This window comes from Panthera pardus, unplaced genomic scaffold (assembly GCF_024362965.1).
Source record: "Panthera pardus isolate Hobbes unplaced genomic scaffold, ASM2436296v1 HiC_scaffold_6, whole genome shotgun sequence".
Taxonomy (NCBI): Eukaryota; Metazoa; Chordata; class Mammalia; order Carnivora; family Felidae; genus Panthera; species Panthera pardus.
The window spans coordinates 133,060,697-133,087,516 of NW_026526991.1; the positions used below are offsets into that span (position 1 = coordinate 133,060,697).

Here is a 26,820-nt window from a genome sequence, read left to right on the forward strand (position 1 = left end):
TTCCCTTCCAAGGCAATTGACTGAAAAAAAAAAAAAAAAAAAAAAAAAAAAAAACAAAACAAAAAAAACCACCTGGCAGCTAGGTAGGGGTTCCTGTGCACAGCATTGTATAAAGAAAGAATCAGATAAATAAAATTACTGATCTTGCCAAAAACAATACTCTTTAACCTGGCCTGAACGAATAAGAAACACCAACAGGTGCACACACACACACACACTTCTAGAATAACTCATTTAAAAGGAAAGAAATGAGATACATTTTTTCAAATTCTGATCGCTGAGGAACTACATTCTTAAATGTTTCTTTCAAAAATTCCGATATAACATAAGCAAATAACAGCCTTCAAAATACAGTTGGCAACAGAAAACTTGAAGAGGCAAGTTGAATTGCTGCTTCCTTGATTTAAAAAAAATGCTGCTGCTATTTGAGGAAGTGGTCTGAGAGAGAAGGAAGGATTTGACAAAAAGAAAGGTGTTCTGGAATATACTGCTTTTTCTTCTTGAATTACTCTTAGCTTTTTTTCCTTCATTGACTCATTTGAGGTCATGCTCAACATAGAGTCAACTGTGTGAAGGAACCCAAGCAACTGTTATAAACATCAAAAAATCTTAGATAACGAGCTACGTTCAAGATAAGCTACAGAGAGGGGCGCCTGGGTGGCTCAGTCCGTTGGGTGTCTGACTTTGGCTCAGGTCATGATCTCACAGTTCATGGGTTCGAGCCCCACATCAGGCTCTGTGCTGGCAGCTCAGAGCATGGAACCTGCTTTGGATTCTGTGTTTGGATTCTCTATCTGCTACTCCCCTGCTTGCATTCTGTCTCTCTCTGTCTCTCAAAAATAAACTTTTTAAAAAAGATAAGCTACAGATTATCTCACACAAGTGGCTGGTTTATCAAATAGTCTACTATCAGCCTCCCCAATATTTATGAAGGTGGAGTTTTCACCAAATCTAATTGTGGAGATCACTTTATTTTCCCTCTGTCCTCATTCACAGACATGCTTTTTAGAATGTTACATCAATTCCTAGAGAATTGAGATTGTGGTTACTCCGATTACATTATTTTCTATTCTTGAAGCATGATGTCTTGGTTAGAGGACCTGAGCATACTTTCTATCTTAATCTGTTTCTTCATCCTAAAATGAGAGAGGAGGGGATGTCCCCTGGAATGGTCATCAACAGACATTAAAGAATCACAAGGTCAGAATTAGCTCTTTGTTATTTTTGTCCCTACTAAAGCATTAGTATTGAGCCGATATTCATTGAAGCAAATCATGGATCCCTTTCTCAGCGCTGGATTATCACCCACCATTTTCATTGATCGCTACAATTAGATAATTTCACTGTGTTGGGTAGGTTTCTCTTTCCTTCAGCACTTCTCCAGATAGGTTCTTTTTAATACTAAAAGAGCAAGAATTTCCACTAGAGAATTAGCCTTAGGTAAAATGTACATGAAAGCCTGTGTTTCCCTTCTGCTCTGACTTTGCACTGACTACGAATGCTGTAACATCTTGATAACAATTTTTGGGTGTTACTTTAATGAGCGTAGCATGCTTTCTTTGCATATTAACATATAAAAGATTTAATAAGTGGTTGGGAACTAATACTCTGTCTCTCTGGGGTTAGTAAACAGCTACCATATTGAATTGTCTGAACCTGGGGAAATCACAGTAGCTCAGATTTTGATGGATTTGATGTTGGTCTACATAGTAGAGATTATATTCAATACCTCCTTGAGCCTAGAAACCCACTTGCTCTCCCCCAAAAAGGGATATTGTTGGTTAGGCAGGATACATACCTTTCAAAAAGATTATTTTGTGGGAAATGCACTCAGACAATAGTCTATTTTTTTTTAACTAGTGTGCCAAAAATATCTGAGTACTGTGTAGAAATCTCACATACAGCAAAATCTATATATGGTAATGAATCTACAGGTCTTATCACAGCACCTTCATGGATTATTGTGTATGGAAATTTTTGGGTGGCTTCAGCCTGTGTAGGGCCTCGTTGATTCATAAATATACTGCTGGGAGAATACAAACTCGGTGGCCATATATTCAAAGGGATATTTGGTGCCCCAGACCTGTTACAGCCCCAAGCAAAACAGAAGAAGGGGAAGGGTAGGGTTGCTCTAGACAGGAAAGGGTAGGTAATGTTGAAAGACCAGGGTGGAGACAAATATGTCTGTGTTTCCCTTCGATGGAGTGAATAATAGTTACTAATAAGAACGTCTACTTCCGTCGCTTTTACAATGAGCCAGGCACCCTTCTAAGTGCTTCAGCGAGTAGGAACTTTGCTCATGCTCACGATGGGAAGTGAGGACTATTACTACTCCTATTTCACAGATGAAGAAACTGAAATAAAGTTCAAGTAACTTCAGTTCAAGTAACTAAGAGACAGAGTGAGCCTGTGGATTCCCAGCCTTGCACAGCCAGCAAGAGGCAGGAACCTGATTCAAATCTAGTTCAGTGCTTCCAAGTGTCTTCCCAATTTACCATCTTTCAAATTGGCGCAGCTCACAGACAGCTATGAGCCCATGACATTCCCATTTTATACTGGTCGTGTTTTAGTCTTTTCAGTAAAACACAAGAAGACTTTTCCCCAAATTTCTACATCTCTGAATCACCCCCCCCCTTTTTTTTTGCAAATCAGTAGCCACAGTCATTTATGTTTCTAGTTATTTTGCAAAGTGAAAGGATGTTTTTGTGGTTTTTTATTTTTAATTTTTATTTTTTTAATGTTTTAAATTTTGTTTTAATTTTTACTTTAAGTGTTTATTGAATTTTGAGAGAGAGTGAGAGCGGACGAGGGGCAGAGAGAAGGGGAGAGAGCGAATCCCAAGAGGCACAGAGCCCAACGTGGGGCTCAATCCCAAGAACCGTGAGATCGGGGCCTGAGCCAAAATCAAGAGTCTGGTGCTTAATCGACTGAACCACCGAGGCACCCCTGAAAGGATAGTTTTAGAACCCGTCTTAAAATAATATAATCTGTACTCATTGAGTGAAATTCGGAAAGTGTAAAGGTGTCGTTGACTAGGAGTGGGCCACAGCCTTGTGTCCCTCCGTCCCTTACAGCGTTAATTGTTAATATTTTGGAATGGGTCCCTAAAAGGCTTTTACCATTAATTAATTTATGATCATGGCACACATGTAACATTTACCGCTTTTTTATTTAGCATTAAATCATAAAACAAAATTCCGCGTGGTCGAAAAACCTCTTCGAATGTCTGGCTGTACATGGAATCCCTCACGTTGATTCATTCAGTGAGAATTCAGTACTTTGTTAGCTAATGTTCTCAAAGGCAGAAATGCAGCTGGGAACACATGTTTGGACACATGGAGTTGAATCTCCAGGGAGCGCGACTGACAATAAGCAATTCCACTAAATGAAAGCTTTTTAATAATAGGTGTCTCCCTTCTAACCACTCTCAGAAGGGTTTAACTTTTAAGAAATTTGTTTTCTCTGGCCAGAGGGAGTAGCAGAAAATTATACAGTGTACCAGTCCAGTGCCGGGCAATAAAACTGAAGAGTATGTTTGTGTTTGTTTTTGTTTGAAACTTTTTTTCACTAGCAGGGGGTGCTTTCCAACTGAAAATAAATTGTGGCAATGATAACAAATTTAAAGATTATCCTAAAGTTTCTACTGACTGCCTGTGGCTTTTAGAGTACAAGTGTTTATGCTCATACCTAGTCAAGATTAAAAGGAAACTCATTTTAAACCACATCTATGCATCATTTAATGCTGCCACATTTTTCACTTTTAATGTTCCATGTTACTAAAATATTTTGGTCCTAGGATGTATCTTTTTATGGTGCATCGCTTAACTTCTGCCTAAACTCTGAGCACTGTTCCCTGAACATATTAAATATTTTTTATAAGACTGGATTGCACTGAATTACACTGAATAATATAATTAAAACTGAGCTCTATTTTAAAAGGCTAAAATAGCAAAAAGAATATCAGAATTTAGTTACCATTTAATGAAGAGCCACAGTTTGTTTCTGATTCTTTCAGAAATTCAGTAAATGTAAATAATTTATTAAATTATCCAATTATGCATACATCCGGCCAACAAAGAGATATTTATTGCATTGGATATCCACAATAATTTAATTTTATGCAACAGAAAAAAGGTGTACATGGTTCATTTTTCATATATACTTGAATAAAATTACTGAAATAAGAAAATTTTAGGCAAGAAATTGTCATGCCGATAATGAAAATTACTTCATTATGGTCTTCATAAAAAGTGAGTAACTGAATTGCATTGATGTCTATTTAATCAAGACTCTGTGTTAGTTACGTATAATGAGCGAGCGTTTATATAACAAATTTGTTGAATGTACTGCTGATTTTAATTATTTTTTTCATTTTAACTAGTTATGTTTGTGTTTATCCTCCCATGAAAATATGCATCTTAAATAAAATCCCCAGTGTGTATATATATCCGATTACATGATGAAGGTGCCTGGTTCAACATGTTCTTTCTCAGTGGATTTGGGCGTAGGCTAGCTCCACAAAGGGGTTGAATGTTTGTTACACACGCACACACATACCCACACACACACATTCCCATCCCCATCTACATATTCTAACAACCTTTTCCAACTCACTTTAATATCTTGTTTATATTTATGTTTGTATAAATGTGTCCTCGGATTATGATTTCAGAAACAAGTGTTGTTATCCATGTATGTGGATAGAGGTGTGGTTATATTCAACTTTTATATGACTTATTGGTTGGCAACCTTGTACACTTTGCTCAGAGAAGCCACTCCATATCCACATCGCATGCCAGTTCATTGTTATCAACTCACCATCAACTCACAGTTATGCCCGCACCGCTCTTACCCTCTTTCCTGTGTTGCCCTTCTTCTGTCCGTGTAGGAGTGTGTTATCTGTGGGCCCCTAGATCAGCAGCATCAGCATTACCTGGAGGCCTCATAGAAGCAGGACCTCACGCCCCCCACAAGCCTTCTGGCACAGAATCCGTGTTTGAACAATAACCTCAAGCCGATTGTTCTGCATATCCCATGTTAATAATCATCGTCTCTGTCACCGCTGTCTGTCTTTTGCCAGTACTTTGCCCAGGGGAGCCATATTAGCATAGACATATCCTACCTGCGTGTAAGCACACTCCGCAGTTCCATTGCCCTTAGCGTTAAGAACAAATCACCCGTGGAGCTCATAGAGCAGATCACAGACAGAACTGAGGGTCACAACGCGGGAAATTTGGATGCTGGTGGGGCCTTGCCGGAATTTGGGTTGAACTGGAGCCTGATTCTCCATACACAGCATACTACGTGTTCCGCACTCCCGAAGCTATCAACCAATGGAATGAGGCTTTATGGATAACCCACGATGGAGTGTTCGTTACTTCTGCATCTTGCCATAGCAGCTAGTGTCTGTTGCCATTCAGGCTTGTTCAGGTTCCTTGCCTATCACGGAAGAGTTGGTGTTGCATTCTGGCGCCAACTTTTGAACAGTTTCCATTTGCTTATGCTTCCACGAGATTTCCCGTAGGAGGTTAGTGGTTCAAGAACTTTAAGAAGATCATGAAGGAAATGAAAGCGTCCAGGAAGAGATCTGTGCTTCCTTTCTTGGTCCTTTTTCCCCTCTGGCCTCCGTTGAATTCTCTGTGCTTACTCGGCCCACTTCTTTGAGACGAACTCTTTCAAATCCCTATTAGAAGCCAATAAACTAAATAAAAGCCAGCTAACTCTTTAGAGTTTATAGGTGCTTTCATCTCCTTGAGCTTTTGAAATGCCCTACTGTTATTACCCCTGTTTTAAGATGAGGAAGCTGAAATTCAGACAGAAGGGACTGTAATGAAGAGGCCAGGGAGAGAGTTGGCCTCATGTCTTTGACTCTAGATGCTTCACTCTTTCCTCCTGAACCGGCTCCCTCTCAGAAAAGCTCCCTGCTAACAATGGCTGTTTGCATCTTACGTGAAATGAAATGACCTGTTGCTTCCTCTGAGCCAGTTTGCATTTTCACCCTTGGTTTTAACTATAGATTTAAAGGTTTGTGAAGAACGTCTCCCATTAGAGACCACATGGGAGTTTATAGCAAGACACTCTCTTTCCGGGTCTTTCCATCATACCACCTAAGCTTGCTTGCTGTAGCCCAGCAAGGTCAAACACCATCACTACGTGGTGAGGGGAGCTACTAGGCACAGTTTACAGGAATAAGGATACAGTCTCCAAGGGATGTGATTGTGTACACCTGTGAAATGAGATATTCCAAGTTGTTTTTGTTGTTATTTTTTGTTTGTTTGTTTTTGAGAGAGAGAGAGAGTGGGTGGGTGGGTGGGTGGGTGGGGGGACGGAAGGAGATTGAGAGAGAGAATCTGAAGCCAGCTCCATCCCTAGCATTGATCCTGATGGGGGGGCTCAATCTCACAACCCTGAGATCATGACCTGAGCCAAAATCAAGAGTCAGACACTTAACTACCTGAGCCACCCAGGTGCCCCTGAGATATGCCAAGTTTCATCCAGGTTATCATGACTTTTTTCACCAACTTGTCCTATTAGAAGCACCAAGAAATGGCAAGGTCTGGTATACCATGTAATAAAACCTGTGTCCTATTTAAAAGCTGAAATGCAAAATATTTATGTGTTCCATATAATCTCTTACTAGACTGGACTAACCAATATGAAGCACATTTGTAGAAGTCATGTATTTAATTTAATAATATCAAGAACATAGCACTGTGACAAGAGCATTTCACATTCTCATATAATGTGTTTTTGGTGCATCTTCAATAGCTGTGTAAATGTCATCAGAAGTTAGAGGGGTTTTGTTTAAAGTGCCCACACATCATTACATCACCAAATGACAAAAGAATTCATGAGGGAAAATTTTGTTAGTGCTCCGTAGGAGTAAAATCTTTATTCCTATTGAACAACCAATATCATATTATCCTACTAAAGGTATGACTTTAGTAAATGACCATGACCTTCAGCTATAGTACAGACTTCATGACACACATTTACTTGTAATAACTTCCTTTCTGGGAATATGTGTTCCTGCTAATCTGTATTTTTCCAACAATGTGACTGCAATAGAAGTTTAATTTTATTTTCTGAAGGCACATCAAATGAGTTTAGGAGTGAAGACCAAAATGGATAGGTAGATCAGTACATAGGGCGGCAGATAAAATATGCTAGATAGAAAAACAAAAGAAGAAAACATATATCATTCATATATGAAAACACAGAATCAGGTTAGCTAGCAATGTTACCACATGTAAAGATAGTCCCATGGAATACAAATTAAATGTGTTTATAAACTTGCATTAGCAAAAGTAATCTGAATGAATTATTTTAAATTACTTAGTTTGGTAGCTTTTTCAATGGAAATTAGTCTGTGTGGGTCTAGAACATTCCCTTCCAACTGGTAAGAACGACAGTACAACGTAGCTACAACTTAGTTGCTGCTTAAAATAAGACCATAGCATTGTTCCTAACGTATATCTACCTTTATTTTTAAGTAGAACAAAACTACTGAAATTCTTTAATTGATTTCAAATCATTTGTGATATCATGTACCATAGAGCCTCTTATTTTTCATGCTGTTATACATCTTTTTACAAATGATTTGGCAGTAAAATCACAGGTTCCATTTGAGCACAGAGGTGTAGGGGAATGAAGAAAACACAAGATTAATCACTATATAAAACTTGTGTCCATTACATAAAATCTAGAGATACTGAAGTTTTCCCCTCCAATATTAGATATAAGCTGAAAATAACTTCAGATATAGACACAGATGTGTCAGAAAACAGGACATATGGCTGTTCGGTTAGAAAAGATTTCAAATGGTAAATATTTTGTAAAGGAAAACATGTTTGTGGGAACGGAGTGTATTGCCCTGTAATCTGGGTAGCAGTTGATGTGAGAACACTTTTTCACTTTCTGATTTGCTAGAAGCCTCTCTCCTCCCCACTTTCCACCGGCCAAGGTTTCTCTTTGTGTTGTAGCCCTCCTTTCTTTGAATTCCTTTGAGGTACTTAGGTGGTTAAAAAATGATGCTCATTGCATTATATTCAAAATAAAAATTTTAATGATTTCTTTTCTTTTTACATCCCTAGAGAAAAAGGGAAGCAAGAAGGGAAGGAAGGGAGACTGCTTTGTTAGATGCATCCGTGCTATAATTGTCTCTACTCTTTATCTGCTCCTTAGATACCTGTTCCAGGACGGAAAGTGTTTCTTAGATGTATTCTTGAGAGGTTGATTGTACCCAGTCACCCCCAAATACCATTTGAATATTAATTTGAAATATGAATCCGTTCTTTATTTGAACAGAAAAGTAATATTTGAAATTTAAAGCAAGACTTTGTGACTGGGACTATATATTTGTGATTCATCGGGAAGGAGTACAAAGCAAAGGAATCTCCTAACCTTCCCTGACACTCCCTCTCTCTCTCTCCCTCTCTCTCTCTCTCTCTCTCTCTCTCTCTCTCTCTCTCTCTCAAACACTCATTCAGTCATACACATACATTTGTTTTCAGGTTTTCACAGTTTTTAATGGAATAATAGCCATTAGAGATATTACATTATCGTCAGAGGTCTTACAGTAGGATTTTTCAGGGGTGCCTGGGTGGCTCAGTTGGTTAGGCATCTGACTTAGGTCATGATCTCATGATTTGAGCCCCACATCGGGCTTCCTGCTGTCAGCACAGAGCCCGCTTCAGATTCTCTGTCCTCCTCTCTCTCTGCGCCATTCCCAACCCCATCTATCTCTCAAAAAAAAAAAAAAAAAAGGAAATTTCACCCGCAATTTTTTCTTCCATGCAACTGTAGAATTTGGTATTCTGTTTCGAGCATTTAAATATACATGTGAGATGCTTTTTTCATTCATGTATTCATTTGCTCACTAATTCTTGCATGCATTTAGGACCTCTAGGCTCTACTGAGAATTATACAAAGTCTTTTAAGTACAAAATTGAACTACATAAATCCCTATTCATTTTCCCTTTAGAAGATTTTGAAATGAATCATTATAAATAAAGGCAGTAATACGTTAAATATGTAGTAAGCGCCAGAAGACCACAAAGTGCGCTATCTTTGCATTACAGTGTGGCCTGTAGAGCCCACGTGGACTTAGCAACTGGGACATGATGCAGTCTAGACTTCTCTCCAGACGAGTTCCCTTATCTGCAAAAATAGAGATTACGACTCCTATCTCTCCAAGTTAAATCTGGATCAAATTAGAGCAAGTATCTAACACGTAGAGGAGGTGTTCAATAAATGTTCATTTTTCTCTGTCACCCTCCCCACCACTGCCTCGCACATGTGTTTTTATTTATTTGTTTGTTTGTTTGTTTATTTATTTATTTGGAGAAGGAGAGAGAGCGTGAGGGTGAGCGACCGAGTTGGGGAGGGGCAAAGAGAGAGAGAGAGAGAGACAGAGAATCCCAAGCAGACTCCACACTTCATGCAGAGCCCCTGCTCAGGACTCCATCCCACTCCCCCGGGATCATGACCTGAGCCAAAATCAAGAGTCGAATGCTCAACCAACTGAGCCACTCAGGAGCCCCAAACATACGATGTTTCATCCAACGGTGACTGGTTGACTACCTTATTTCAAGCGCTTGGCCAGAAAATGGAGTTTTATCTGAAAAAAAAAAAAAATGTGAATGGTTCAAGACAAAGCAGCTCCTTTTAGCAAAATCACAGCAAAAGAGATTTCCAACAAAATGAAAACTGATTCCAGGTATGGCATGGCATGTATTGTGATTAATGACAATCTCAAATAATTTATTAGCCACACACCTTCTTTCTCTTTCACAACTGCTGTGAGCTCAAAGTGCTGTTGTAGCCATGAGCACATGGGTTGTTGCCTGTGGAAAAAAATTCTCCACAAGAATCTAAGAGCTTCTGGACACCTGGGTGGCTCAGTCAGTTAAGTGTCTGACTCTTGATTTTGGCTCAGGTCATGATCCCAGAGTCATGAGATTGAGCCCTGCATCGGGCTCTATGCTGAGTGTGGAATATACTTAAGATTCTCTGTCTCTGTCTCTGTCTCTCTCTCTCTATCTCTCAAATAAATGAATAATAAATTTAAAAAGTAATTTAAAAAAAAGAACCTAATGGGTCTGACATCTGGGGGCTACCTGAGGACCAATCAATTGGTTACTCAATGTATGTTTCACAATTTAAGTCGGACAGATTTTGTGGCTTATGAGTGGGATTGTGGAAAGAAGGGAAAGATTTTAAAATACCTGTATATTAAAGGATGCAACTTGATTCTCGGGCCCAGTGTAACAGAATTTCTCAGATATTGTCCTGAAATGTCTTCAGTCACATCTTGCCAGTTTCCTTGACAAGGGGCCCTCACTTATTAAAACTTGTGAATAAAATGTGGGAGGTCAGGAGAGGGTGAGGTCATTTGTGGAAGCTGAAACTCTTCTACTCTCCTTGGAAATCACGGGGTGCACATACACACCACTGGACAGGGGGCTTTTATTTCTAGGTGCTAGTAAATCATATTTACAACAATCCAAATATTGACTTGAAGACCTGTGATCAGGGTTGATTACCGTTGCCCGGATGGTAGATAATAGTCTTATCCCAATTTTGGTAATTCTAGTCAAGGAAGAGTTCTTTGTTATGAATCAAAATCTTGCCTCTTCCTTGGTTATTCCCCTCCAGTTACGTTTCTGGTAGTTCTTATGACTTTCTGGAGTTTGCTGTCTTCTTGACCTTGTCCAGTTTTTCCTACATAAGGAATCGCTTGGCGTCTACCCATGACTGAGGTTGATCTTCCCCAGACAAAGTCCTAGAATATGTGGTGAACACACTACTAACACCTGATTTGACTGGCATGGAGTAGAGTGTCCACACACTTTAATTCTTTAGTCAGTCCAAGGTAAAGATAGCTAACAAATAACAGTACTGTGATGTCATAGACTTGTTTGAGCCCATGCTCAACCCAAATCCCTACATTGTGTTTTGTTTGTTACATGTGCCATTAATTTTTATCTTTTCAGTGAGAGGCTGACAGTTATTCAATCAGGTGTCCATTCTTACAGCTGTTTAGTTCATTTTATACTCAGATCCTGTCAAGCAAGTCAGATTCTTCTCACATTCGTATTTTAATATCTATCTGTAAGCAAACCCACTTTTATTTGAATTTTTAAGGAAAATGTTATTTTTCCTAGCCATTGTATTTTAGAAATTTTAAGTTGAAGGGTTAATATATTTCTGAAGGAAAGAAAGTAATGTGATCTATAGAAATCTCAGGTCTTACAAACTTGGAAAGATTTGATATTTTAATGTTTCAATGTTTCCAGGTGTTTGGGGTTCAGTAAAAAAACCTCAGTCATACTTTGCCCAAAGCAAGTCTTAAATTTCTAATTATGTGTAATAAATCCAGGCATATTTAATCCATATATTTCATGATTCATTTACACTTCAATCACTACGTTGTTGTTTTTGAAGAACCATTTGATGTCTATAAGCCCTTTGAGCCTTTAAAATATGCTTATAAAACCAATCCCTCCCCATATACATACATGCACACGTACGCATCATTTGAAAATAAATCATTGTGTTTTGTCCAGGATTAAAAAAAAAAAGTCACATGCCTATACTCAGGGTGTGGTTTTAACCTTTGTATTACATTTGGCTACATACTGTACTCAGCTAAAAATCATTCCTATCTGAACTCTTTGTTCAAAAAACGCATTAAGGTTTAAATGTTTTAAATTACTGTTTCAGAGACTCCTATGGCTCATATGGCTAACCACAGACCCCCCCCCCCAAAAAAAGTGTTGAAGGTCTAGAAGAGATTTTAGTCGTACATCAGCTTCCCTACAAGAACACTGCAAAGCCCATTCCTCTCCTTATCTTTTTCTCTGAAATTTAGGGCAAAAATATCCAACTGCCTACTTCACTTCTCCCCGTGGGTGCCCAAATTCAGTAAGCCCAGACTGAGATATCTCTTACTTCCAACATCTCTGTTACCCACCCACACTCCCGCACCACCCCCAAAACATCCCTTTTCTTCCTTTCCAGGTTTCTAACCCTGTCAATGCTATTAGCTGGCCACCCAGTTGTCCACCTGAAAACCTGGCAGAATTATGAGATGGTGGAGGAGAATGTTTACATTGTATTCTGGACATTACCCACACGGCAAAATCTTAGGATTCCCAACTCCTAAATCCTTCTACAACCCACCCAATTTGCTTTACCCCTCAACTCAAATTCAAACTTTCATGGCTGAAATGCCATGAAATTCCTGAATTCAACACAGGAATCATGCCATGAAATGCCATGAATTCCTAGAATTCAACACAGGTATCAGATTAAAGAGAACCAGTAAGTATCTTCCCAACCCTTAGAGTGTCAGCACTCATATAATCATAAACTAGAAGGTACATTAGGTAGATTCTGGATGAACAGTGTTATTTTCTGGAAGAACAAAGTTACCTAGGGCTAGCACTAATTTCCTCTTCTCCCATCCTTTCCTAGCCATACATGAGAAAATATTGTTACTTCATCAACTTTGTCAGAAAGGAACACTGTGATTGACAGTTCTAACCAGGTTGTGTTTTAGGACCTTGCTTCAGTATGACCTAGACATTAGAATTGTGAGTAATTTCCAACAGACCAAATTGCGCAGCCAGCTGAAGAGACCTAAGGCACCGTTTGGTTGTGGCCACTTAAGATGACCTTGAGCATATCCCTTTTGGGGGAGTTATTGTTGTCTTAGCCACCCTCTTTAAAAGATGTAGAGTACTCCACAAGTGATAGCATTTGAGACTCGAAGGCATTATGAATCAGTCCTTTTTTTTTCCTTCCCTCACCTCCCATGATGAGAAACGTGGAGTCTCCTGACATTGTGAAACACCAAGAAGAAAAGAGGACACTGAAAAGGGGCAAGAAAGTATGACCAAAAAAAAAAAAAAAAAAAAAAAATCCACTAGTCAATTGATCTTAAGACTTTAAGACCCAACTGCCTAATCAGAATTTTAAAATTCGCTCTGGCCATTTCACAATGAATCAACTCACCAGTGGCAATGCATATCATTTCCAGAGACTGTTTAAACATAATAATTCACAATCCTACCTGGGATTCCTCCTGAGAATCAGTGATTACAGATGAGTGTAACATGGACAGACACAGGGATTTCAATGCCCACATTAATGGGCCTCACTCCGCTTTGGAAGATGAGAAAGATAAGAGCAATTTCAGAACTTGTCTGTTGCACAGAATGTCTTCATATAACATCAGTCTTTCCTTCATACTCATGAAGGTATTAACTGGAGTTTTGGAAAATACGCACTTAGTTGAACGTGTAGCCTTTTTTGGTATGTAGATACATTAATGAAGTTTCCCAGGAAACTGATTATTTCTCACTAACCTCTGGCCTTTGTAAAAATAGACAAAAATGATTCGAAAAGTGATGAATGAACTCTTGCATTTTCAGTCATTGTTACCCGTTTCCTACCTTTAAGTACCATCAAAACAAGGTACCAATTTAGGGATTGGAGTTAGTAAAAACAAAACAAAATGAAACAAAACCCAAGTTTTATTTTCTCTACTTTTTAGGAATTCCTTTTCAGAGCAAAAACAGATGAAAATATAGGCTTATCTTTAAAAAAGTAACGGCAGTTAAAGTCATTCTCTGTGTTGTCCGCATTTAAAACTACAAGGTTATTTGATTCTCACACCTGTTATCATGTCTTTGTGTCATTTTTGTAATACACTTTTTAGTACCATCCAGAAAAATCTGGTTTTGTTTCTTTGTTTACCTCTGCAACATCAATGGGAAGAGAAGTCTTCTCCCAGTATCATAATCCAGTCCTGGAATCATGTGGCAGGCAAAATTTCTTCTTTTTTTCAGTGGCATAAACCATTTTAATCATAGAATTCTATTTGGAACAGTTGACTATGGACTCGATGCTTCATGCTGCTGAAACAAACCACAGTGAAGCTTTTTAAAAGCTGTCTTTGTGTCTCATAGCTGGAAATTGGGAATCAGAGCTCTGACCTTCAGGAACCACAGGTTCAGAAACTTACGCTGGCCACAGACATCACTGTCCCCATTTTATATCCTTCTGTCCTGGATATCCCCAGGACCAGTCCCTGGGGACTCTCTGGGGGAACCCCTGATGGCATCTTCACCCAAGAGGTTTAGGGCAGCCCCTTGAGTCACACGGGAATATCCCAAGGAGCTCTCACTAAGAGGAGTATGAAGAAGGGTTGGTTATTCTGATGTTCAAGCTTTGTCTTGACCTAGTTAGCACTTCACTTCAAGTTCTATCTTCCTGGATCCAAGGAGACTCAAAGGCATTGGACTCTGGTATTTTAAATCGGTGGCACTCATCAAATCTTATAGGTGATGCAACCTCCACTCACACATCTGGTTCCCTCCAGAGTTTTGGAGAACAATGAGTACTGGAGAAAGATCCCTAGACACAACCTCCAGGAAACAGAAAGCACACTGGGAGGCTAACAGCTCAGGGACCCTGATCCTAATAATATGTGTATTTTAGTTATGAAGGGAGTAAATTTAACCTATATCTTACAAGCAAGTAAATTAGTCTCTAGGATTAGTTGACTTAAGAATACATGAAAATTGGGACGCCTGGGTGGCTCAGTCGGTTGAGTGTCTGACTTCGGCTCAGGTCATGATCTCACGGTTCATGGGTTGGAGCTCCGCGATGGGCTCTGTGCTGACAGCTCAGAGCCTGGAGCCTGCTTTGGATTCTGTGTCTCTTCTCTCTCTCTGCCCCTCCCCTGCTCACGCTGTGTCTCTCTCTGCCTCTGAAAAATCATAAATAAACTTTAAAAAGAATACATGAAAATTTATAGAGTAAACTGATATTCCCCTACGTGAAAATTTCACCTTCATTATAGAGCTTAAGAAAAATACGTGCTTCAGATGCCACTCATCTCACTTCTTTTTCAAGTTTTTTTATTAGAGTATAATTGCCACACAATGTTACATTAGTTCATGTATACAACAGAGTGATTCAACTTCCCTACCCATTAGGCTATGCTCACCACAAGTGTAGCTGCTGTCTCACTTCTAATTAAAACGATCATGTAACATCATTCAAGTCATGGTATTTTGAGAATGAAACGAAGGGCTAATAATAATTGTGTAGGAAAATGGATATAAACCAGGACTTCCCCTCCCCCCAACTGGAATGTATGGTTCCTCTAATTCTACCTGATGGAGAAAAGAGAATGGAGTCTTTGCGGGGAGGAGTAGCTAGAGGAAAACTAAACCTTCTGTTTGCGATCCAGTATGTGTGCCTTAAGAATAGAATCATACTGGCCTATAAAATGTGTTAAGAAAACGATCTCATGGGAGATAGTGGTTTTGTTATATTCAGGGGAAAAAATAGTATTTTCGATACAATTGCATTTGTTTCTACTAGTTTCTCTCTTTCACCTACTTATTTTTAGATCTTTATCCTTTACTGCTTCGTTGTAAGTAACTTGAATACTGTTGTTGCTTTGTTTTGTTTTGTTTTGTTTTGTTTTGTTTTGTTTTGTTTTGTTTTGTTTTGAAGCATGGTAAGGAACTTTTGGAAGGTAGATTCCATATCTCTAGCTTAACACCTGTAAACCTGAATCTCTGAAAGCGGGGCCCAAGTATTTCCTGTTTTAAACAAATATCTCCAGTGACTCTTATGCCATAAAGCTGAAGAACCACCACCCCTGAAACACTACTTTGTAGAGGAAAGCATTTAAGCTTCATTGTCAGGCAGAAGGCGATGCACAACTCAGCTCTGCCCTGTCCTGGCTACTTGATCTTGGGAAAGTGGACCAGTCTGAGCCTTGGGTTGCATATCTGTGAAACTGCCCTGAAATTTACCAGGGTTGCCACAGCCATGACCTATTGTCTGTAAATGAAGCTCAGACACAGGGTGGCCAATTGGCAAATACTACTCCCCTCCCCCGGCACCCAGCCTTCTTGTTTCCTTGAGAACAGAGGGAGCAGCTCATCTGAGTTTTAGGTAAGCCATCGTGGTGCCCCCAGCCCAGTGCCCACACTTATTCTAGTACTGCCAACATACTTTGGACAGAGCAGGTACCTAAAAAAGAGTATTTGGGGAGAAAGGAAAGTTTTTGGTTCAGTGGAAGGTGTTTGTTGTTGGTATTTAACTGTAACTCCTTCATACAGTAAAAGACAGTCATTTCTCATCATTTGTGGTAGTTAGGTTCCTTAAAGTCTCCAGCAACACTGATTTAGAGAATATCAAACCATTGCTTCTAGAGGAAATGCAGGATGAGTTTCCTGTGCGCCTCTGGTCACACATCTTCTTCAACTAATCAACACATAACCTGTTTTACGTGTGTTTCTGTTTAAAGACATCATGGTATATATTATGGATTCATTAACATAACTCACAGCCAACAACACTGAAATTCATGCCTGAATGAAGTTTATCTAACATGTGTTTTCTCTATAAGGCTCATCACAGCCCTCCATGTACTTTGGAACACTGGATAGCACTTCAGCTCTACAAACAAAAGGTGCAAAAATAAGAAAAACTGTGGCCCAAGCAGACCCCACAAAGGGCATTTGTTTACAGTCTAAGAGCTGAAATAAGAAGGCAGAGCGTCCCCTCATTAAACCTCAGGTGGGAGCATGCACATCCAGGAAGTCAAAATTTTTGCTGCTCTGCACGTGTCCTTGAATGACCATGAAAGCCCTATGAGTACTGATTTGGGGTTACAAATGATTTGTGGTGAGTAGGCACATTTGCAAATCTGGAATCCATGAGTAATGAGGATTGACTGTAGGTTGTTGTCCTTAATTCTGATACGCATCTTTATTCACAGCTGGGTTACCCCAGTAGATTCCAAGTGGTATTCAAGAGGTGGATTTAAATGAAGAGCAAATGAGTGCAGGAAATGTAGATAAAAGATGACTTTTCAAACTGTTTTCCCACCAGCAATGTATGAGTGATATGTGTCCTCAGCATCCTCCTCTACACTGGTACCGTCCCTCTTTTAGTCATTCTGATAGACGTGTAATGATATCTCACTGTGATTTTAATTTGCATTTCCCTAATGGCTATTGGACAGTCAGATAATGTAATAGTTATAGTAATAGCATAGCAGTAGCTATTTTGAACGCTGAAACATACAACTACCATGTGACCCAGTGACTGCACCCTTCAGCATTTATTGCAGGGAAATGAAAACTTTGGTTCATGGATGTATGGGTATTATTTATAATTGCCCCAAACTGGTCCCGCAATGCGTGAATGGTGAAAACAAATACGTGAATAAAACGTGCTATGACCTACCACTACTACCCACTACTGAGCAATAAAAAGGAACAACTATTGATATGCTCAACAGCCTGAATGAGTCTCTAGAAAGTTATGCTGAGTGAACAAAGCCAACTTCCAAAGGTTACATACTACATGATTCCATTTGGTATGTCATTTTTGAAATGAGAAAATTATAGAAATGGAGAACAGGTTAGTTGCCTTTTAAGGGGGTGGTAGGAACAGGAGGCAAGTGGGTGTGCCACAAAAGGGCATGGTGAGGAATCCTTGCCCTGATGGAAACATTCTGTCCCTTGACTGTATCGATGGCGATATCCGGGTTGTGAAATTGTACTATAGTTTGGGGAGATGTTACCATTGGGCAGAAAATAGATAAAGGGTACATGGGAACTCTCTATAGCGTTTCTTTTAATTATGTGAATTTATAATTGCCTCAAAGTAAGAAGCTTAATGAAAAATAATAAAGCAAAGGAACAAAAAGATGACTTTTTCTTTCCACGTTATCAGTTGATTCTCTGAACTGATTCCTGTTCCTCAAGCCATTTCACAAGCTCGTACGTATCCTTTAAAGAGACGAAAGAGAGATTAATTAGGTGTGAGTTCATACGATACAACATTTTAAAAGGTAACTTATTGAAAATATACACTGCACACAATGTATTGAAAGTAATAAAACTTCAATAGGGAAAATATTGAAGATCTATCAAGCATTTAGTCACCATACTATCAAGTACTTACTCACCTAACTTTCACTTCAAAGAAGTTTTTATACGAAATAAAACATATACAATAAAGTGGATACTATTATTGCAATTGGCCCTTTGCAAATGAGGAAACTGAGGCTTAACTCGTATGAAGAAGTATGGATGACATTGCTAACACTGCCGGATTGATTTGGACTACGTTGACTATTGATGGCACTTTGGGACCAAAAAGACAAGAGCAGATGTGCAAAAGGATGATGTGTTATTATTGCTGGTCTACTTCCTGTGCAAATCAGAATGCCTGAGGCATGAACAAAGTCTTTTTTTTTTAATTTACTGTTTATTTATTTTACGGGCTCTGTGCTGACAGCAAAGAGCCTGACACGGGGCTCGAATTCACAAACGTTGAGATCATGACCTAAGCTGAAGTCAGACGCTTAACCAAGTGAGCCACCCAGGCGCCCCTGAACAAAGTCTTAATAGACATATAACATACTAGTGTATTTTATTCTCTCAATACACACACACACACACACACACACACACACACACACACACACACGATTTTGCAGTATATAAGGAAGGGGCTGACAATAACTAGGTAGAGATACATAAAGTAGGATTTTCTTCTGAAAAGGAAGAGAATGTGTCTCCTCAGGTCGGGTCCTGTATGTTTTCTAAAGCTGCCATGACAAAGTACCACACACTCGATGGCTTAACGAGCAGAGGTTTATTATCTCATGGTTTTGGAGACTGGAGGTCTGAGACTAGGAATCTCTTCCTTCTGCGAGCTATGAGGGAGAATCTTTTCCATTTCTCTCCCCCCTACTTGCTGCTCACTTTCTGGCAATAAGATTATTGGCAACTCTTAGCTTGTAGAAGCATCACCCTGATCTCTGCCTCCGTCTTCTTATGGTGTCCTCCCATGAGCATGTCAGTGTCCAAATTTCTCCTTCTTACAAGTACGCCGTTAATATTGGGCTAGGGGTCCACCCTGTTCCATGAAGTCTCTGACCTCGTGACATCTGCGGCAGTCCTATTTTTAAATAAGGTCACATTCTGGGGTAGTGGAGGTTAAGACTACAACCTATGAGTTGGGAGGGCAGGGCACAATTCAACGCGTAACAGAGTCTCTGGCCCATTCTTACCCAGTGGATGTGATGGACAAAGCTGTCATCAGGTTATCACATGAACTATGTCCAAGTGGTAAAGGTAGACAATTGTGCTAAAAAAAAAAGCAGTCATTTTAATAGGCATATTTTTTGGCCTCATTTTATCTAAACCTAGTCATTTTAAGTCAAAACTCTGAATATGCTATATTTGCAAAATGCTTGCGATCCATTGTAACTCATGTGCATTAATAATAGAAGAAAATCAAACGTTTTCTAAAAGTTACTTCCTCTCTAAATGGTTTAAAAGTGCCAACGTACATGTTTCCAACTCTTAAGTGCAGGTAGATTTACTTCTCCAAAATTAATAGATCGTTTGACTGAAATAAGCCTGAAACAAACGCTGTAATTCAAATCGAAAGTTATTGAAATGGGAATATCATTAGAACTGCCCCCAAACTATTTATTTTAGGGAAGCCAACTATATTCAGAAATAAAAAACAAATATGAGAGTGTTTGTTAATGGTCACTACTGCCCCTCCTGAGCACACTTTTTCATTGTGTACATGTTAAGATTTATGGGAGGGTTATAGGCCCGCACTCAAGCTGACTGGCCTTTTTATTGCCCAGAACAATAATAAATTGAGCTAAACTACCTGTCACTTGTGTAAAACTGTGTAGACCAGTAAGTTGATTGACTGCAGGGTTTTTTCCCCAACTTTTGAAGCAGATATGCTGACATCCTGTATACATATCCTGAGAAGATTATTCAAAGTGCAGATTAATGTCATACCCCACACATTCAAACCTCTTCTGACTTGGGTTCTTTTGCTCTCTCACTGATGTGCACATCAAAGCCATTCCGCAGTGGTGGTGATGGAACTTTGGTGCTTAGGAAGGATGGATGAACATTTCTGCAGAATACTACTGTTTAGCCATGAAAAGACCAAAAATGGGTGGGTGGCTTCAAATGTACGTAGGGGGAAAAACAAATTCTAAGAAATCAGAGAGTTTGGTACCCATTTGGAAAGACATGAGCTATTTTTAGATGTAAAGAGGATGTGGTGATGAACATGAAGCCTAAAGCCAGGTAAATCCAAATGCAGCGCTTTTCAATGTCAAGACGCAGGGTTACACGTTACCATTCTACCAAAATATGAGTAAGTAAAAGACATTAGTTTCCATTTTTAATCCAAAAATAGCTTTCAAAACAATAGCTTTCAAATATAAATGGAAGATACTGTATATTATCAGGGAGGTAAAGTGACGTTTAAGTTGTATGGATATGTATGTAAAATGTTAAAAACAGCCTCCTAAGAGAATTATGTGTTTTAGATGTTGGGAGTAGGCAACTCCCAAATGTCAGTGACAAAGCTGTCACACAGCTAGAATTATTTGGTTTTGAGTCTTCATAGTTTCTGAATAGTCCATCGACATCTAACTCTCCACTCCTCACAGATGAGGTTCTGGGACTATTGACTCAAGTCAAGTATTTTCCTGAAAATCCCACAGATAAATTTGAGACATTCTATACCAGGGCTATGGCCGTAGCCTGGCAATGGCTCATTCCCAACCTGTCTCCTCGTACCTTTGACTCTCTCCTCCTCTCCCATCTACTAACTGATGTAAGGTCACATCCCCACCCCACTGCCATTCATGTTCATTGTAGGCAGGTGCCAGTTGACAAACTTACAAATTAAGAGTTATTTCATACACTTCTAGATGAAAGCAAAATAAAAAAAGAAATGAAAGGAGACCATTTGACAGTTTAGCATGAGACAGACCTGTATTTGAAGTTACAAATATTGCTTAACTTCCCCGAGCCTTTGTTTCCTGTTTGTATATAATATTACCATGATTCTGTAAACATGTGATTATTACTGTTAATGACACCACTATGGCTCTGATGAAAGTCACAAATCATAGGTTAAAAGTTACAAAAAGGCAAAGCAACAGTAACAGTTTTCCTGGTTCTCTTCAGATGAGAGAAAATCCCTTATGGCAGAAAATGGTTTGTCAAATCTAAGCACTGCTTTGACCATGGCTCTCACTGAGGGCGAACTTTTTTCTTCCTAGCCACTTCACTTACGAAGCTAGAGAGTCCAAATATTCAATATATTTAATTAAATGTGCATGCAGTTTTCATTTATAAACCTCTCCAGCTACTTTTTTACTAAGGAGTTAGAGGTGAAAAATCCTTTGTCTTTTGCATTGTCATTTTTGGTTTAATATCCCCCCAGTGAATCTTCTCTCTGAAGCATTTAGAAAAGTTAATAAGAAAATGCACCAAGTAGCATGTTTGTTTGCTGTATAGAGACCAGGCTTACCTTCAAAATATCTACCCTGAGGGGACTACATCTCTTTTAGTCAAAAATGTCTAATCTGGGCTTTCCCTTCTCCGTTGGATCTAGAGTAGAAAGAATCATTCTCCATTATTATTTATAAAAGGTATCTTGTATCTTCTCTCTGATGATTTTGTTAAGACTGAACCTAGGTAAGTCTTCTCTGCTGACCCCAATGTGTGCAGACACTGTAGATCTAATTTTTCAACTCAAGGAGCTTACATCTCTGTCTCTCTCTCTCTCTGTCTCTCTCTCTCTCTCTCTCTCTCAATCACTCACTCACTCACTCAAATTTTGTCTTTCACACTTCACAGTAGGGAGATGTGTGAGCCCATCACTTCCAAAGAAAAGTGCTACATTTGTAAATAATCCCTACCACATTCCTTTTTGGGATATTGGCCTGGCATCCAAGACTTTGAGACACTAAGATTATCGTTCACTTAAAGCTGTCACTTGTTTTGCATTCTTTCTGCTAGGACGCAGAGAATTACCTGAATCCCTGTCCTCCCATAGCAAAAGGAATATGGGTCAAAATATTAAATGTATTTCCCTTTGGGGAAAGACACTGAATGGAAAAGGAAGCATTTTGATACAGGATTCTGCTTTCCCATTTTATAACCGTCTTGAGAAAGCCAGGGCACCTGGGTGGTTCAGTCAGATAAGCATTCAACTTTAGCTCAGGTCATGATCTTATGGTTCATGGGGCCAAGCCCCACATCGAGCTCTGTGCTGGTAGCTCAGAGCCTGGAGCCTGCTTTGGATTCTGTGTCTCCCTCCCTCTGCCCCTCCCCTGCTTATCTCCCTCTCTCTCTCTCCCTCTCTCTCTCTTTCTCTCTCTCAAAACTAAATAAACATGCAAAAAAAAAAAAAAAAAAAACTTTCCTGAGAAAGCCAACAGACATTTTATTTTATAGCAAAACCATGTAATTCAAAAAACGTATGAACTGAAAAAGGTGTAAGGAAAAACTTCAGAATTAAAACCTGAGACCAAAGGGAAAAAAATCCCGTTAGAGAAAAAATTATGCTGACGATAACAAAGAAAAGCAAGAACAAAATCTCATCATTATGCAAGGGTGCTAAATAATATGACACAGACTACAGATCGACTGCTGGTCCTTGAGAGTGGAGTTCACAACGATTCCATTTTGAGGCCAGCTGAATAGTTAACTACTTTTCTCAGGTGGAAAACTCTGCAGAGGTTTCTTCTAACATACCCGTCCAGCTCCATGGGAATGTTTTGTTTCTTTCTAAAAAATTCAGTACGCTCATTTAAATGAACAAATCCCCAGTTCCTAGGACAGCAGAAACGTGGGGAAATTATTCCTAAGCAAATTTATCATTGCTGTGACTAATCTTTAAATATTGCCATCCATCTACTTCGTTCCATCTGTGCGTACCAGATGAAGAATAATTTCTTGGCGAATGCTGCCACACAATTGTGGGCGGATGGGTCAGTTTATGAGCCACCATTTTACTGACAATGGAAGTTCCTGAACAGAGGAGCCCTGATTCGACAAACGGTACAAGAGAGTCCAGAGCACTGTCCCAGAATTTAACTGTGTTAAGTGAGAATTCCTGCTTGAGCATAGATTGGATAGAATTGGTTACTGGACTCAGGTACCACCCAAAGATTCTGATGTTTGGCATTGTCACACTTTTAGTAAGTAAATCGCTCAGTCATTTGAGAGAAAATGATACCCTCTCTGCTATATTAGAAATCGGGTTTTCACATGTTTTGTTTGTGGATCTGTCTCAGAATGCTTTTGTCAAGTTGACACCAATTTGTCATACTACCACGCTCAGATGCTTTTATTTTCCTTGCCCACCTCTTCCTGTAAGTTGGCCTGTTGAGTAAAAGACCCCATTATCTAGATACTCTGGTGCCTTTGTTTACCTCAGAATAGATAGTGCTAGTTTATAAACCACTTTGACAGTCTTTCCCGGGACATTCTGTATAAAGTGCAAAGTGTTGTCATTTGCATTTTCTACTGTTGGTGTGAGGTGATATGTCCAGGTATTGGGTTTACAGCGGTAATATGAACTAAGTTCTTTTCTAAACTCGAGGGAGACACTCAATCATGAAGTGGCACAGTGACTCCGGTGGAATAAAACAGAGTTATCAGGATACTCTGTCTGGGGCATTCTAATGACTCTGTTGGTGACAGCTTGTCTACTGCCTGGTGGCATTAATAAAGAGCACTTTTTCTGGGGAAATTGTTATGCTGGCTCTGCTGTCATGTGATCTGACAGGGCATATACCCTGTCAAATTGAGTCACTTCGCATTTCACTACAGACAAGGGTCTCTTGCAAAATGGCACCTGGGAGTGTCACTGCACCAATACTCAAGAGAAACCTTTAACCAGGTGAAATAGACAATTGCATCCGCCATACACAGAAAATCAAAACCAGCTCACTTACATATTTCAGCGGGAATATTCCTAATTCCCCAATCTCAAAGCACATGCGTTTACAAGCAGTAGTAGTGAAATATGTCTTCGGGATATAGTTAATAATATCGGGAGTAAGTTCACATGCGTAATCCTCAGTAGAATGAAAGGGTGGCCTCATCCAGAAACTGTGAGTGCAAAGGGGGAGATTAGGCTCTCTCCAACCCTATCTTTATGTTGTGTTTTTTTTTTCATTCCACATCCTCCAGGACATGTAGTATGGTCTCTAAAAGCCCTAGTTGTTTCCAAAGCGGGCACTCTCTGCCTTTTTGTTGGTAAGGGAAAAACACGAGATAAAACAAAACGAAACAAAAAAAACCACCATTGCTTTGTCAAGGTCTGCCAACCACCCATTCATCATGCAAGTCTGAACTTTGGTAATATATGGCTGTGGAGACATGATGGGTGTGGGATCGGGGATTTAGGAAGGATTCTCAGGAACAACGAACTCAAACAGGCTTCTGTTTAAACGGAACCACACTAGACTTCGTTTGATTCAGAATTAGTGACCCAATTGAATCTTATCTGAAGTTCAAAACAGCTTATTTCATTTGTTTTTGACAATTGTACATTTTGTTATCCTATAAGGTTAATGAGAGGAAGTCAAGGTTATAATGAGAACTACAAAAGGGAAATACCACACTAAAGTCTGTTTTTTGTGGTGATGTGACCTAAAGAAAAAGCCCTTAGATTCTGACTTCTCATAAAAAGCCCATGCTAAATAACATTCTTGATAGTGGTGGTTGTGAGAAAAGCTAATCTCAGAAGACTTTCTGCATAGTTTTTTGTATCAGAGAGATTGGTTGCTTTAGATAAACTACTCAGCGAGTATACATTGAAATTCTTACTCAAATACTCTGAAAAATAGCCCAGAGTAATTAAATCCTGTGTATATCATATGGCACTCTCCTGCCATTGGTCAAACAGAAAAAGGGAATGAGAGAGAGAGAGGAGAAGAGAAAATAAAAGCCGAGAAACACTCTGGTTATAGAAGCTCATTCATTTAGCTCATTTACTTAGTTAAGTAACCAAAATGTTTACTGTGACTCATGAATGCGGTTAATTTGAAAGCCAGCAGATTAGTACGTAATGTCTGTCCAATTAAAGCCAGAAGCCCAGTTCACAAGCAGCTGACATGTCATTGAGGGAGCAAAGCCGAAAGCCACCAGAAGGCGGTCTTTTCCCGGGTTTATAGCAGAAGTGGGAGAAACACAAGATTGCCAACAGCACATAATGAAGTTCCTACAGAATGTTCGTCAGAAAGATAGGGTTTCTACTCTTGAGTGACTACCTCTGGGTGGGAAAATTTTTCTGCATTTTCAAAAATTATGCAATAAAAATATGTTAGGAAAAAAAGAGGGAAGAGAGTATATAAATTTGCCCTGATAGGCTGAGAGACATATTCACTTTATTCCCCTTTCCTCATAGCTCATCTCTTTCGTTGTTTGGCTGAAAACAAACTGTTCACAAGCTGCTGTACATCCTCAGCACCACCAGGATACCACAACCGGGAAGAGCGACAGGAATAGGGAAGGAATCCTCTGAAAGATCCCCTTTACTGGGGCAAAAGTTGACTGCACTGTCCTGATATCACTTGTACGATTCCTTAAACTCCTGCACAATCCTCTTACATATAAAAGGGAGAATCGTTCCAAAGTTTGCTCCTCTGTGACGAACTAAACCATCCTTTCACCTGCTAAAATGAGAGAATGCATTGAGGGCGGTGGCAAAGTGGATTGTCTATTAATATAATGGATCAAGGTATATATGGATATACGACATATTCTGTATTTGTGAGCAAACTCTAAAATTAATTGAAGGTACAATGAAGGAGAGTAAGGACAAGCAAAGAAAGAAGTATCAATTTGTACCATACTTAAAAAAAAAATCCAAGAGGTATAAATCACCAGTCACCAAGTCAACCAATTCAGCCTCCTATTAATTTGGAAATAAAAAATTGAATGTTGGCTGAGCTATCCAATTCCAAGGATTAACTTAAAAGTAAACTATTCCTAGATATATCAAGTGTATTCTAAGCGAGTTTATGGGCTTCTTATTTTCAAGAGGGCAAAATCCATTTGAGAACTTAGATCCTACATACTCCTTCTTACTTTGGTTTATTTTTAGTAGAGTGTTGGACCAGATTCAAAGTTATTTCAGGAGCATATCAGAGAAAATTTGCCTAAAGAAGAGTTTGTGCCAAGTAGTCATTAATTAAAGCAAACTGAACGAAAGCAAAAGCTCTAGTAGATAATTCTTTTAGTTGATTTGCAATTTCTTACAACCACTTTTATTTTTCATACTACCTGTTTCTCTGAGCCAAGAGCCATAAGTTTAAGCCAATTTATTTTCATCATTTGGTGTATCTGTCATTATCATAATTTTTTGATCTGAAATATAGCTCTCTAAATTTTGGTGTTCTTATGTATATATAAATATGAATACATTTGAATGAAGTGATACACACACACACACACACACACACTAGCACTTAGCTCAAAAGAACATAAAATCACATAACTTAGGAGTAATAATGTTACAGCATTTTGTCCCCAGTTGACATCTTAATGCGGTTCTGTTTTCAAAATAAGGTGGGGAAAAATACGTTGTAATAATTTTCAGTTCAATTCCAAACCCGCTAGAATGATGAGAGTTCCGTTAGAGCTTGATGTGTTGAAAGCGACAGTCTATAGATAGAAGCAAATTTCGTCACAAATGTATAGGAAGCAAAAGGAGACTGAATGAAGTGAAAACCCAGCAGTTGTGAGACATGCCATTCTTTCCTGAGTCAGGTCATTCTGGTCCGAACACACACACACACACACACACACATGCGCACACACACACGCACAGAAAGGACGGTGTGTGGGAAATACATCCCCTTGTCCTTTGTGGCATCTGCTGACAGGATGGTTTAAAAATCTGCTGTTGCACAAATATTTTAGGAGGTGACTC

The 26,820-nt window shown here is 39.2% G+C and overlaps 1 long non-coding RNA gene across 1 annotated transcript; it reads right to left on the bottom strand.

The window, feature by feature from the left end:
• Positions 1-17,653: 17,653 nt before the first annotated feature.
• LOC109273835 (uncharacterized) lies at positions 17,654-19,191 on the bottom strand. The gene is made up of 2 exons (XR_002083310.2): positions 19,115-19,191; positions 17,654-17,825 (listed from the first exon to the last, which is right to left on the bottom strand). It is a non-coding gene; the product is annotated as an uncharacterized LOC109273835 (long non-coding RNA).
• Positions 19,192-26,820: the final 7,629 nt, after the last annotated feature.